Raw genomic sequence first — 14537 nt, forward strand, 5'->3', positions numbered from 1 at the left:
TCACATTAGTAAAGACATTAAAGCAAGGCTTGTCACCAGTCAATTTTTCCTGACGGGAAAAAGTAAAGATGAACTAATGTTAGAACTAATTAGCAGTGACTAATTCACATTACTTTATCTATTTCTTAAAGTTTTTGCAATTGTTAAATTGCAGAATGCATGTACATGTATTTGTCCTGACAAACCTTCAACTTGACATAAACACAGACAAACACAGGTGATTATTTAAGTAATAGTCTTTACAAAAATCAGGAAGGAGGTGATTTATGCAAGTCAAAAACCCACCAAATTTACTTTTATTTTTATTCAGAATAAGATACAGACCACATAACCAGTCTTGATTTTTTTATATGGGTGTTGTGCTTTTGAGACAAAATTCATACAGATTATACATAAAAATTAGCACTTTGTAATCTTTGTTGATTCGGTTGGTTTTAGTGGGAGATAAATGTACGATTTTTTTCAAAAGTACACATATGATAACAAACAGACGTGTGTTCCCTAAAAATATAGCAAGATAAAAAGATAAAAAACAAAACACTGTTTGCTCCATAGGGTTTTCTACACCATGAATCACCTGTACCCTAGGCATTGACTGAATTTAATAACGACTGGTACTTAATATTTAACGGCATGACTGAATGATGACTATGAATAGAAAAACCCCTTTTATACAATTCATACATGTAATATCACTGTGTACCAATATCATACAATATAAAAAAAATTCATTATAATGGCCTGTAAATACATGTACAAGGTACACGTCCACAACAATATACTTCCTAATTAGCAGTGTTTAAACACATGCAAATTAAACCAGAAACGACAACATATTAAATAAAACCTGTCTTAACTACAACCCTTTCAGACTAAAGGGTTATTGTTTTAGCAATCAGAAGATGTTCCATTTACACAGTCTCAATATTCATTGAAACTGCCATAACTAGACTTCAGAAGATCCCTAGTTTAGAGACCAAAAGGTTTCCAATTTGAATGGTGCTTGGTTTAAACAAGTTTCATTGGATAAAAAACCTAAGTATCCAAATTTTATTTTATTGGTTCATGAAATTCTGTCTCTGTTACAGTTTCTACATATCATATTTTCTAGAAGACAGTTTCAAATGGCAGATTTTACTGTATCAGAAATCTAATGATCCACAATTTATTTTTTTTCCCCCACAGCCTTCCAATCAAATTTCTACTGTGAAGACTACATGCCGATACAAAGCATATTCTAAAGTACAGTTTCACTTCTCAAATGGCAAGTGTTTGCTTTAGACAGATTTTATTGTATCAGAAATCTAATGATCCACAATTTATTTTGTTTTCCCTCACGACCTTTAATCATTTCTATTGTGGAGACTGCATGCTGATACAAAGCATATTCTATTTAAAGTACAATTTCACTTTTCAAAGGGCAAGTGTTTGCTTCAGACAGATTTTACTGTATCAGAAATCTAATGATCCATAATTTATTTTTTCCCCATATCCTTCAAATCAAATTTGTATTGTGGAGACTACATGCCGATACAAAGCATATTCTAAAGTACAGTTTCACTTTTCAAATGGCAAGTGTTTGCTTTTGACAGATTTTACTGTATCAGAAATCTAATGATCCATAATTTATTTTTTTTTCCCATGGCCTTCAAATCAAATTTCTATTGTGGGGACTACATGCCGATACAAAGCATATTCTAAAGTACAATTTCACTTTTCAAATGGCAAGTGTTTGGTTTAGACAGGTTTCACTGTATCAAAAATCATGTTTTTTCCTTATTATAACCTTGAATTTTGATCACTGTTACTGTAACTACAGAGCATGTTCTGAAGTACCGCTTCTCTTTACAATCTACAGGTAGTAAATGTTATCCCTATCAAAGTGGTAGGAAATTTATGTATATAACCCCCACTTAATATATATCAATCGACAGTCTATTGAAGATTAAATGGTCCAATACAGAATCAATATACCATTTCACATTATGGATATTACTCCCTATATTTTATGGGGCTGTATATTATGAAATACAGACCCATACTGGTAATTTATTCACAAATTTCAAATTTAATTTAATAAATAAACCTCATAAAAAGTACTGGATTGTAGGTCAGGTGCAATATGAACTTAAAGTGGCTGTAATAGATGGCAAAGTCAGTACAGATCGTACAAAAGTACAGATGACTAAAGAGATTGACAGACTACAGATTGTACAAAAGTACAAATGATTAAAAATATGTGATAAACTGTACAGATTGTACAAAAGTACAGATGCTATACATTTTAAACAATGTGATAGACTGTACAGATTGTACAAAGGTACAGATGATATAAAAGTAGTACATACTGAACAAAATACAAAATGTAAAGTTAAAAGATTGGGAAGGCAAAAGAACATTTAAACAACTGGTCCTATAATTTGACCCTTTATATTGAAATGAAACAGGGTTGGTTTAAAATAGGAAATTTGGATCTTCCATTATTGTTTGTCTAGGGGGTTTCTGTCAAATCTATACCAGGCAGATATCCTTTAATACAGAGGCAGATCCAGAAATATATATAAAAAGGAAGAAGAGTTTTGATTCAGAAAATTAGAAAGATGGGTTCATTTATTTCTAATTTGCACAATATTAAATTCTTCCCACAAAAGGGGGTTTCAACCAGCAAAACCCTTCCTTGGATCAGTCACTGTAATTGTTAAGGTTAAAGTTCAAGCTCTTTCTCTCATTAATAGACAAACACAGACAAAAAATTATCCTGTTTTTAACCTGTGAACCAATTGAAAACTTTTAACGTTTCTTGAAAAAACTGCCATACCAATAGTAGTTTTAGCACTCAGCTAAAAACTACTGAATCATGTGATAATATGACATAATGTTCGACTTCAGGCTTGTACACTTATTCATACATATTAAACAAATACAATAATTAGTTTCAATACAATCTACCTTAAATATCAAATTTTAATTAAAATTGAAAATATCTTCACTTATAATTGTTCTGTATTCTCTTAAGAATTCAGAACTGCTTAAAAAACTTACTGAACTTTTAAATGATTGTTAGCTACAAAAGAAGCCGATCTGAGTTTGAAATGGACCAGAACAAATCAAGTGATTATAATCATCATTTTAACTATAAAAACATTCATATTTTCAATTTTTCCTTCCATAGCTGACAGATAAAGAGTGTGAAATGGATCGTTTCCCAATAAAACCATTAAGTTTTCAATTTTGAATTTGTGTAATCGATATCTGAAGCATTTAAGCAGTCAGGAGTGTAATAAATATTAGATGTGCAATGTCAGTGGTATTCTATTCTAAAGCAAACCATGAAGTGTAATGTGTTGTGCTAGGCTACTGTTAAATACCCCCACTCGTACAAGAAGTTGATATCATAGAACAATCAAAATGGCTTACATCATATGTCCTATCTATAAAAAGCCATGTACCACTTCAATCAGAAGTGGCAGCTGAGATTTTTTTAAAGAACATTTTTGCTGACATTCCATTTACAGAAAAATTGCGGTCATTCAAAACAGGAAGTTGATATTTACAAGAAAACAACAAAAATTGTCTACCACATATACCCCATCCATATAAACCCACACACAAAATTTCAAAGCGACCTATAAATTTAGAGCATAGATAATTGTGACATAAATTTGTAAGGACCGAATAACAGATGGACAGAGAAAGAGATTCCAATATAAATATTATATACGTAACCATCCACTCATTGAATGAGGGGTACAAAAAATAAAATGTATCTAAAAACAAAGAATCTCTCAATGTCATAATACTACAGCCAAGATATTTACAGAAAGGTTCTTAACTACTAAACTTTAAATTGGGAAAAAACAGTATTCAAAATTCAACTTAAAAGTTCAACAACTTAATTGAGAAAAAACAGCATTCAAAATTCATCTAAAACTGTCAACAACTTTGTTAAAAATATGTTGAAATTTAGAAAAAAAATGAAGTGTTTCCTTGTTGACATAAGGTGTTAGGGCAATTGTGAAAATGGACACCAAGATGTCTTTATTTCTGGTTATCATCTCATTAAAATAATCTGAATGACATCTACAATCACAGGATCTGACCAGAGAAATTGAAAATTTGGTGGCCATATTATTTGATCACCCAGAACTAAATCTAGATCATTTATTTAGGTTATTCTAACCTCATTCCTGCAAAGTTCTTTATTAATTAAAAGTTTTCTTGATATCTGTTATTATTTGTAAGTTGGGATTAAGCTAATTAATGGCCACTAAGACAACCATTTAGAAGTCTTCACAGAACTATGATCAGGTCAAAGGAAAATGTCGTAAGACTCATTTTAAATTTAAGAATCAATTTATGAAGTTTTTATCATCTATCAGGGTTTTCAAAATAAAACCAAATGCATAGAAACTAACATTTTTGGCATTTCAAAGGCAATAACTCTAATAAGGAGTTGTAACACAACTTCCATACAATGGAGAGTGGTAAAGAGAGTTCTTTAAGCAAAAACACAGGAACGTCACACATTTGTTTCACTACCTCTATAAGTTTGAAAAATATATGCAAAATCTGGCAACTCATCCTTATTTCCAAAAATACCCAGCAACAGTGGTGCCATGTTTTCTTCTCCAGTGGAAGTGGTGCCATGTTTTCTTCTCCAGTGGCAATGGTGCCATGTTTTCTTCTCCAGTGGCAGTGGCACCATATTTTCTTCTGCAGTGGCAGTGGTGCCATGCTTTCTTCTCCACTGGCAGTGGTGCCATGTTTTCTTCACTAGTGGCAGCAGTGCCATGTTTTCTACTCCAGTGGCAGTGGTGCCATGTTTTCTTCTCCAATGTCAGTGGTGCCATGTTTTCTTCTCAAGTGGCAGTGGTGCCATGTTTTCTTTTCTAGTGGCAGTGGTGCCATGTTTTTTTCTGCAGTGGCAGCTGTGCCATGTTTTCTTCTCTAGTGGCAGTGGTGCCATGTTTTCTTCTCCAGTGGCACTGGTGCCATGTTTTCTTCTCCACTGGCAGTAATGCCATGTTTTAACAAGCAAAGTCAACACAATTTTTACAGTAGTCATCCAAAGGATGCTGATGCTTGTGACCAAAGTTGGTAACAATCCACAGAGTCATTTCAGAGGAGTTTTTACATGTATGACAAAGTTAAATACCAAATGTGACATCAACAGCTCACATGGACATCTGAATAAATCCAAAGGAGCTAAAAATGTATGATTCATCAATATACATTTAGAGATCCCTGCTTTTTAACACCACATTTACAAAGGTACATCTTGTGGGTGGAAAAGGAATTTGAAACTGCATACCCCATATAAATTTGAATTGTTATGCTACTGATGACATTTAAAAGGATTTAATTTTAAATCTTCCTTGTACATTATACTGACATGACTGATAACCTTACTTGATATACAACCCGAAGGTGGGGTTTCGATAATCAATTGTTGGCTTATAAATACAGAATGTATCAGTAGCTAAGTGTACCATTGTCAAACATGGAAAAGCAAATTCTTGGGGAACAATCTGCATGTGACAGGCAGGGATGTCTGTTTTATTTTAAGAAAAAAAAAAAAAAGTAGCAGGTAAACTGATGAAAGAGTTCATCCATTTATGAAAGAGTAGCCTAAAAAAGATGAGCAAGTAGCCGTCTTGATGATAAGACTAGATGATAATAAGTTAATTTAAGAATATTCCCATGTTCTCAAACCCCCCCCAATGAAACCATATGGTCAAATATAGGGAAGCAATTATATGTTAGCGGTAGGGTATATTCAGAAGAGGGCACTATATATCCTTCAGCACAGAGAACTACTCACACTTAATACATAGTCTAAATTAATATTACATAGATTAGTTTTCGATTTTGAAATGTAATACTGTTTCCATAGGAAGTTCTTAAATATATGGCACACAATATGTATAAAAGAAGTTTGTTGCCAAGAACTAGAAAATTATATATTGACTATGATACAACCAATGTCAATATAAATCTAGATAACCTAACTTCAAAAGAGCCGAACATATTTTCTCGCATTCAAAGCCAGTGATTAAAAGATGATCTGACTTTTTTATTAGATTTTTAAAGATATTTCCCATCATTTTACTTTCAAATTTTCTACATTTTTCATGAGAGAAACCATTTTACCTAGCTTCACCCTGTTTTTAATTTAAACTATATCGCCATTCTCGTTCTCTATTGTAAAATTTTGACATGACAAGCTTGCTTAGGCTAGCACGTTGAAAATCGAAATTTTACCATCTTGAGTGGAGAAATAATATACAGTGCATCCTCTTTATACTGCCCCTCTTTAATGGTGGTCCTCACTTATTGCCACAGCTTTCCAAAGTCCCCTTTTCCGAAAATTATATAGTTTCCATATAAATATTTCCTCGATATCACCACTCTCACAAATCACCAAACTCTGGCCTGGTCCCAAATGTGGCCATATATCAAAGGTGCACTGTAAACCACTCTGACACTAATCACTGCAGTAGAGTCCCCTATAAGATTCCAGTAATTTCGTTAACACTATTGGTTTTTTCAATACATGTGTGTTGTATGGGTGATCAAGTGCAAAAGAGTAACATTTTAACACAATAAGCCCGAAGTTAAGGACCTACAAAATAAATCATCTGAAGCTTATAGATGAATAAAGTCAGTCCATAAGGCTTAAAAACATTATCCGTATTTCTGCTAACCATGCCACCAGGAATTGTTTGTGCAGAATCTTAAGTTTTTTTTGCCATTTTTTTTGACAAGCACTTTTACATTCTGAATGCGTCTACAATACAAACCATTCAAAACTTTGAAAAAAAGAAAAGTTTTGTCTATCTACCAATCCTATTTTTTTAGAGCATCGATGTTAACAGAACCACAGGTATTTTTTTTCTTGGCCTAATAATGTGCCTTAAACTTTCACAAAGAAATTAATCCTCAGGGGAGATAACTAAAATTTTAGCCACCATTCTTCCTCATTCTCTTTATCTATTTGCTGTCAATAAAGTACGGGTAAACTTTACGAACGTTAATTAATTTGGCTACTAAAACAAGTTATCCAGTACCATCTTTCATAAATAGTCTAGCTGATACATTTTCTCACATTGTTCATTCCAAAACCAAAATAAGATTTTTTTCGGTGAACATTCTGTATGATCATTGTGCTAAGTTTTGTATTTCAATTATTTGAAATATATAAAAGATTATTCATAATTCAATATATAATTGTGATTGAATATATACCAGACACCAATACCCTAATGGAGCCTTGAATTTCACAGTTGCTATAACTTCAGTCCAATGAAATGCAAGGTTGCAAGCTCCATTGGTTACAGTGCCATGGTTAAGCATCATGAGTGTAATGTAGTGTCAAAGCGAAATCAATACCTACTGCGGCTAAACAATATCAAATGAGCAACTCAGACTCCACTTAAAACTAGCAGCATGAACCAGGTGCACGGGTAGGGTGACCGGTAGGTAAATCTAGACTTCATGTGATGTAAATGAACTCTTGGTTCATTAATACAAACTTCTAACACAATCTATGGAACCAGCCCACCATCAAATGATGGTAAAAGTTGTAGTGGGCTTGCATAAATTTTGCTTCCAAGCCAGTGTATCCTATATAAAATTCTCTTTGGACTTAAGGTAGGGGCTTGTTGTCTGAAATTTAGATGACAAAGACTGCTTATATTGCACAATTCAATTCAAATTATAGAATTCATTACCCCAATATACCAACAGAAATATTGTAGACATGACCTCTTTTAATAAAAGATTAAAAACCTTAAGAAGATTTTTACCTGCAGTTATCAAATTTAATCTGAAAATTGATGATGTAACTACCAATCTAAGGATTAATTACAAAATATGCATTGTTCTCAATTTGACCTAATTCTTTAATGACCTGGTTATTATGATTTTAATCACAACATAAAACATGCAGAAAAATAATTAACTCATAATTAATATTTTGCTTAAAGTGTATGACATCATCTTCAGATTAAAAGCAAGAGTTTTTTTTCTATATTACAGCTACCTTTTCTCACAATCCTATTTGCTAATATTATAAAGCAACCTGCCACAACATTTTAAAGTCACAATGGAGTTAAATGAATTCTGATGGAAAACAAAAAACAAAAATAGCCAAATTTTAGTTAAAACTATGTACATGAATATTATATTGAGCATACTTTGTTAGCAACAAGTTAAGTGTTAATATGAGGGCATGCATGGTGATACAAACCTCGTTACAAATCTGTGTTTGTAGATAGAGATTGTGAAACAGAGTTGATATACGTGCACAAATGAACATGTAGCCTGGAAATTTTTATCTCACAGTTCATACATTATGCCAGAGCTTGACAAAACTATGTAGACTTTTTCAACCATTCTCAACCCTTTAAACAAGCTTATGTTACTACAAGATTAAAATCATCACTACAAAGTTTTATGTCATGAATTGTTGTGATATATCCATCAGCACCATGTCATAGTTTTCCTTTCCTCTACCCAAGACATGACATTTTCTGAACAATTCAATGGGTGTTTTTAGAAAAGCAGATGATGCTTTTCCTACTAGTGCACCTGGTCAATGCTTCCAGTGGAGTTCAGATTGTTCATTTGCCTTTGTTTCTACACGTTATTTAAGTTATATTGTGTTCTTCATTATAACAGGGTATGACATTAAAGGTTGTCCTATTGCCTGGGACAAGTGAAACTATTTAAGGTAAAATTATACTTACCAGGAGGTCAACCAAATTGTCTTCATTTCTTAACATGCATTTACTTAAATTTCAATTTGGACAAGTAGAATTTTCATCAATTTGCCAAATAGGACAAAGTTCGTACATGTAAATGTTAACGTCATACCCTCGTATACCTTACAGATATGAGATTTGTAAATCTCTTTTCTACAGAGGATAGTGATTTTTTTTCAGCAGAAAATTCCTCAAATTACTCTCTTAATAATCTATTTTTATCAATTCAGATCAAACAGTAAAAATGGCATTAAGCACTTTCTAGATTTCAGATTTGTAACATCATACCAGGGTTAAAAATTTAAATATCATATGAAATGTTACCACAGTGTTGAAATTTTTAAGGAATCAAAATACAGTATGACACTGGTAATTCTAAATAATTAAAGTTTGGTTGGTGCAGTTAATAAACATATATGTTTTATACAAATGTTACAATATAGATCTGCTTTTATTTCATATGATTTAAACATTTTTCTATGCCAAGCATACTTTACATCTACATGTACCTACTGTTTTATGCAAGTTCTTCTATTAATATTCACTTAAAATTAATTCAAAGATTTAAGGAGGTAAACCTAGGGCAAAGGACACAACTCTTACAAGTCATTAAAATGTTTATATTCAGCATTTTACATCAATCTTATTTAAGCATCAAAGAAACTTGAACTGATTTCAATCTGATTCAAAGGAAAGCTTGATAGACTTAGGTGAAATTGAATATAATACAAAATATCACTGATTTCAAGAGTTGTGTGTCCCTTACCCTAGGTCTACCTCCTTAAGAACAGTTGTACTTGCTACTGAACTATGTGTTACAGGAAGTTTCACATATTTCCCTTGGTCGAGGTACAAATGTATTACCAATCCAATATTCAATATTTTTAAAATATTTTATTGACACAAAATCGTCCACATTAAATGGTCAAGACCCATCATACAGAACATCATAAGAACATGCATGAAAATGCTTATTTGAAACATGGTTATGATGATACAGTTAACATTTTCATTGGTAATATATTATTTCAGATGCTCAAACAATTTGAGATGAAAGAGGAAGTCAATCTTAGTATTTTATAAGGGCTCTTGTTTAATAAAAATGTCAATCTGTTGCCAATATATCAACAAAGCAGTGCATTATCAACAAGGTCAAATTCATTTGAGAACTAATAGCTCTGTCCCTCATAGGAAAAGCCTTGTTCTAATATGACGTACCTCAAAGCTCTTTAGACCACAGTCATGGTAAAAAAGTGATAAACAAATGACCAACACTTGGTGCAACACATAGTCTGCATATTTTCAAAAAATATGAAAAACTATTAGTATCAAAATAAGTCACAGAAACTCCATTTTATCATTGTTTTACCATGAACCATGGGCTGGCCTTTTGTGTCATTATTTAACCCCTCGCTATCACTCAGAGTATAACAAATGCAACATAAATGACCAGCCCGTGGTAAAACAATGATAAAATAGAGTTTCCATGATTTATTTCTGAAATAAACTCCTATTAGAACCAAATGGAGTTTCCGTGATTTATTTCTTAAAAAAAAACACATTAGCACCAAATGGAATTTCTGTGATTTGCTTCTTAAATAAACCCATATTAGCACCAAATGGAGTTTCCGTGATTTATTTCTTAAATAATCCAATATTAGGATTAAAGTAGTAATACATACCAGTATAGTTCATGGATAAAAAGGACAGACAGATGGACAGGGTAATTTCCATGAAGCCTTCAAAACTACCAGTCTTCCCGAAATATGCCGGACACGTCCGTTCAAATTTACATGTGACCAGTAGTTTTGTATTTACATCTGACCCAAACGACTGTCACTGGTGAATTAATTTGTGTCAACTCAGAGCTGTGGTCATTTTGAGGGTGCCTTATCTAGCATTAACCAAAATAATCAGATATATTTGATTGCAGAGAAATTACCTTCTAAAAGTTACTGGCAGTGTATTTTTGGGAACAATTTTCTTTATCAATTTCATACATGTACTACTGACATGTTTTCCTTTCTACATGTATGTGTAATCACTAGTGCAAGCTGGATTGAAGATTTGTTTATTTCCTAATTCTGTTTCAAAGGTTTGTTACAAAAAGCTGATTTACATGTAAATCCTTAAAATTTGTAACTGATTAGTCGACACAGATTTAGAAAATTTTGACATTTTTTTTCAAAAGGGCACCATTTTTTGTGATATTGGAGGAATGGTAACTTTGGTAAAAATACTGAAAAAAGACAGAGTACAGTCCCTATCTTGGATGATGTCTGAAAATGACAGGGTGACTTGTACACATAGTTCCTTTTGGTGTCAACTGTGGGCAAAGTGAACAATGCCAGAACAACCATTTTGCCCTAATTGTTCAGTAGCATGAAGGAATCTTGTTTCTCAATGAAATTCAAAACCAAGAAAGAAGACATAAATAGAAATAAATTTTATTAATGATAAGCACTAACCATTTAATCAACAGGGGGCTGGGATAAAAAAAAATAATAAAAATCCCAAATTTTCAAATTTTTGCAAAAAACATCAACACCTATGGCTATGTCCATGAAAAAATATTCGATTCAATATTTCATCCATTTTCTTGTCCAAATAATTATGCTGACTTGGGAGCCTAATTCTTATTTTATCAAGTCGTCTCCCTTCATTAGTGTGGCATAAGTTTCAGCTTAAAAATGCCTCTGTGAACGCCATTATTATCTGAACTGCCCAATATCCAAACAATGTACATTTCAAAAAAACAAAAAAATTAACTCAGACTGATGTTAAAAAAAGAACTTGACATACAATGTAAACCCCCACCCCCTCTGTGCCCTAGAATGATTAATCTGTAACTTATAAAAGTCTTTCTTGTTCATTGGTTCAGCAAAACAATGTACATTTTTCTATTTGACACATTTATAATAAACTTTTACATCATATAAAAAACTAAATTCAACTTCTTGCATCGACTTAAAACATTTGCATAATGATAATTTGATAATAGTCCTTTTTTAAATCAACAGAATGCAAGCCATTTTAGCAAAGGGACATAACCCACAAACACATGACAACCTGGTTGATGGTCTCATTTGGGAAAGAAAGAACAATTAGCATTTTCCTATGAAATTTAAACTATTTTCACTTCAGTAAGTACATGTAGCTTAACGATTTGAAATAAGTAAATTTAAAGTATCTAATTACTAACCACAGCTCCAATAAGTCGAAATATCCCATTTTGAAGTATACTGCTGTCCTTTGCTCCGGATAGTAAACCAGTCTGTCCGGTTGGGAAGTTACATCCCTTTGCTCAAAATTAAAAAGAAGTCAAAGTTATGATTTGCCTTTAAAATTTGGTCCAGCAAAAATAATATATTTAGGAACATATGACTTTTTATTGGGGGAGGGTGGGGGTTACCTACGACCATTTAAAGTAAAAAAATATGTATCTCACATCTAAAACTGATACCCCCTCTAGTCCTTCTACAAAATTAATTTTGTTGTAAATATTCTTTACATGAAATATACCTGTCTTGTTTAAATACCATTTATTTACTGCAATATTCTTAAATAACACATTTCCAAGTTCCTGCTTTCCTCCCTAAATCATTTGTCACATAAGGCCTTAAAAAAATTGTTTGTTTCCAGTAACTGATCAACCCTATTTTTTCCCAACCGACCCTAATTTTTTATGGTGTCAAAAAAAAAAAATAAAAAAAAAATACTGGTTTTCAGAATTTCCATCATTGATTTTTTACTCAAAACACCTTGTTTCATAAAGAATAAAACAACCTGGCCATGGCTACAAGTTCAGTATTCAGCAGTCATAATAGAGGCAGCAAAACCAGTAGGTTTCGAAGTCCTGTAAATCTTTTTCCATCATGTTTTGTACTAAAAATCCTACACCAAGTATACTTGCCCTTCAGCTAAACCTTCTAACTGTAACTTCATACCAAAAAAAAGCCCCTTCTTTGTAATTTTTTCATATAAAAACTGATTCACCTTTTTTCATTTTCTACAGTCAAAAATGACCCCCACCCCCTTTAAATACATTTTGTAGCTACATGAAAAAAATGACCCTCCATCAGTAATGAGGAGTCATCCTAATCCCTTTTGGGAGTTGGTGCCAGAGATATTTTTTTGACAGTCAAAACAAATAAATATCTCTAGCACTGAACACCGAAAGAAGATTTGAGTCCCCCTGCCAGTAAAAAATTATAAGTCCCTTGGCTTAGGTCATGTACACATTTTTTTAGTTCGGCAAGTTTTTTTAAACTTTCGGGAAGACGGAACTACATGTAAGTCAAGGCCAGAAAATTGTCAGAAATGACAATAGTTGTTTTTTCATATTTATGGAATGCAAGCCATTTTAGCAAGTTTTTCAAAGGGAAGTAACCCACCAACACCCAAGGTCTCACTAACCACTTCTGGGTCAAATGGCCACCCCCCTATGTAGTACCAAAAACACACTGAACCTAGACATATGCATTGTAAGTGCATTATTTGTGTGTATTATGATTAAAAGTAGTCAAAATAAAGCTGAGAATGTGTACTTTAAAATCATATATGTAATTAACTACAAAAGTGTATGAATATTGTTTACACGTGTGAGTAATTTGCCTCCATGCTGTCAGTTAGCAGAACAGGTAAAAATGTGGATTTTCAGTATTATTTATTCAAGTAAATTTTGTGAAGAATTTCTACAATCATCAGACCATTAACATAATGATTTTGGAAGCCTTATTTTCCAAGCTTCACAACGGTATGCATTTTTAAGATGTCATTTGTCCTGGGAATTCACAGTGAGACTTTGAAAATTACTTTTTTAACATGTAAAGTAATGGAAACGTTAGAAGTGGTTAGTGAGACCATAAATTAAATTACCGGGTATGGCATTTTCAGAGAAATGCATAATTTGAGGAAAATTGCCTTTCCTGGTCATTATTTCCATTTTCCCATAAAATCAGTATAGTGATACTGGTAATCTGGCTATATTTTAAGAGGTGCATTGTGCAAGGTATTTTAAAAAACAACATAGCAACAAGATTTTTATCAGTAACAGTTACTCATAACTTGACGTCATCCATGAAATACATAACGTCACTGCTTGGGATATTCAAAGTACTCAAATAGTCACACAGCACAGACTTAGAATCACACAGTAATAAAACAGGAATGATATAAATTGCTGAAATCTGTTCTTTTTTCATAATAATAAATGATATTTACTATTACAACTTCTTGAATTACTATAGGTATCAATTTGGTGTGACATGTTAGTTAAAATTGTAATTTTTTAGTAATTTAGGTAAAATATCACTGAGATGCATGATATAAAAATGACAATTTCTTTGTAGTCCTATGTCTGATTTTGATAGTTTTGGTCTTATTAGACTCACAATACCACAAGCTTTCAAAAAATGTAAAAACAGAAAAACATAAAAACTCATAAAATGTTTTTAAGGTCTCACTAACCACTTCTGGGTCAAATGGCCACCCCCCCCCATGTAGTACCAAAAACACACTGAACCTAGACATATGCATTGTAAGTGCATTATTTGTGTGTATTATGATTAAAAGTAGTCAAAATAAAGCTGAGAATGTGTACTTTAAAATCATATATGTAATTGACTACAAAAGTGTATGAATATTGTTTACATGTGCGAGTAATTTGCCTCCATGCTGTCAGTTAGCAGAACAGGTAAAAATGTGGATTTTCAGTATTATTTATTCAAGTAAATTTTGTGAAGAATTTCTACAATCATCAGACCATTAACATAA

The 14537-nt window shown here is 32.4% G+C and overlaps 1 protein-coding gene across 1 annotated transcript in view; it reads right to left on the reverse strand.

Moving 5' to 3' along the window:
* Window positions 1-14537, reverse strand: part of LOC148602036 (uncharacterized) — a 75428-nt gene that overhangs the window by 60210 nt on the left and 681 nt on the right. The window contains exon 2 of the mRNA XM_088554470.1: window positions 11965-12065. The gene's annotated coding sequence lies outside the window, so the exon portion shown is untranslated. The remainder of the gene's footprint in view (window positions 1-11964; window positions 12066-14537) is intronic.

The sequence above is a fragment of the Perna viridis genome, chromosome 12 (assembly GCF_037379345.1).
Source record: "Perna viridis isolate PV_CMFRI_1.1 ecotype Kerala chromosome 12, ASM3737934v1, whole genome shotgun sequence".
Lineage (NCBI taxonomy): Eukaryota > Metazoa > Mollusca > Bivalvia > Mytilida > Mytilidae > Perna > Perna viridis.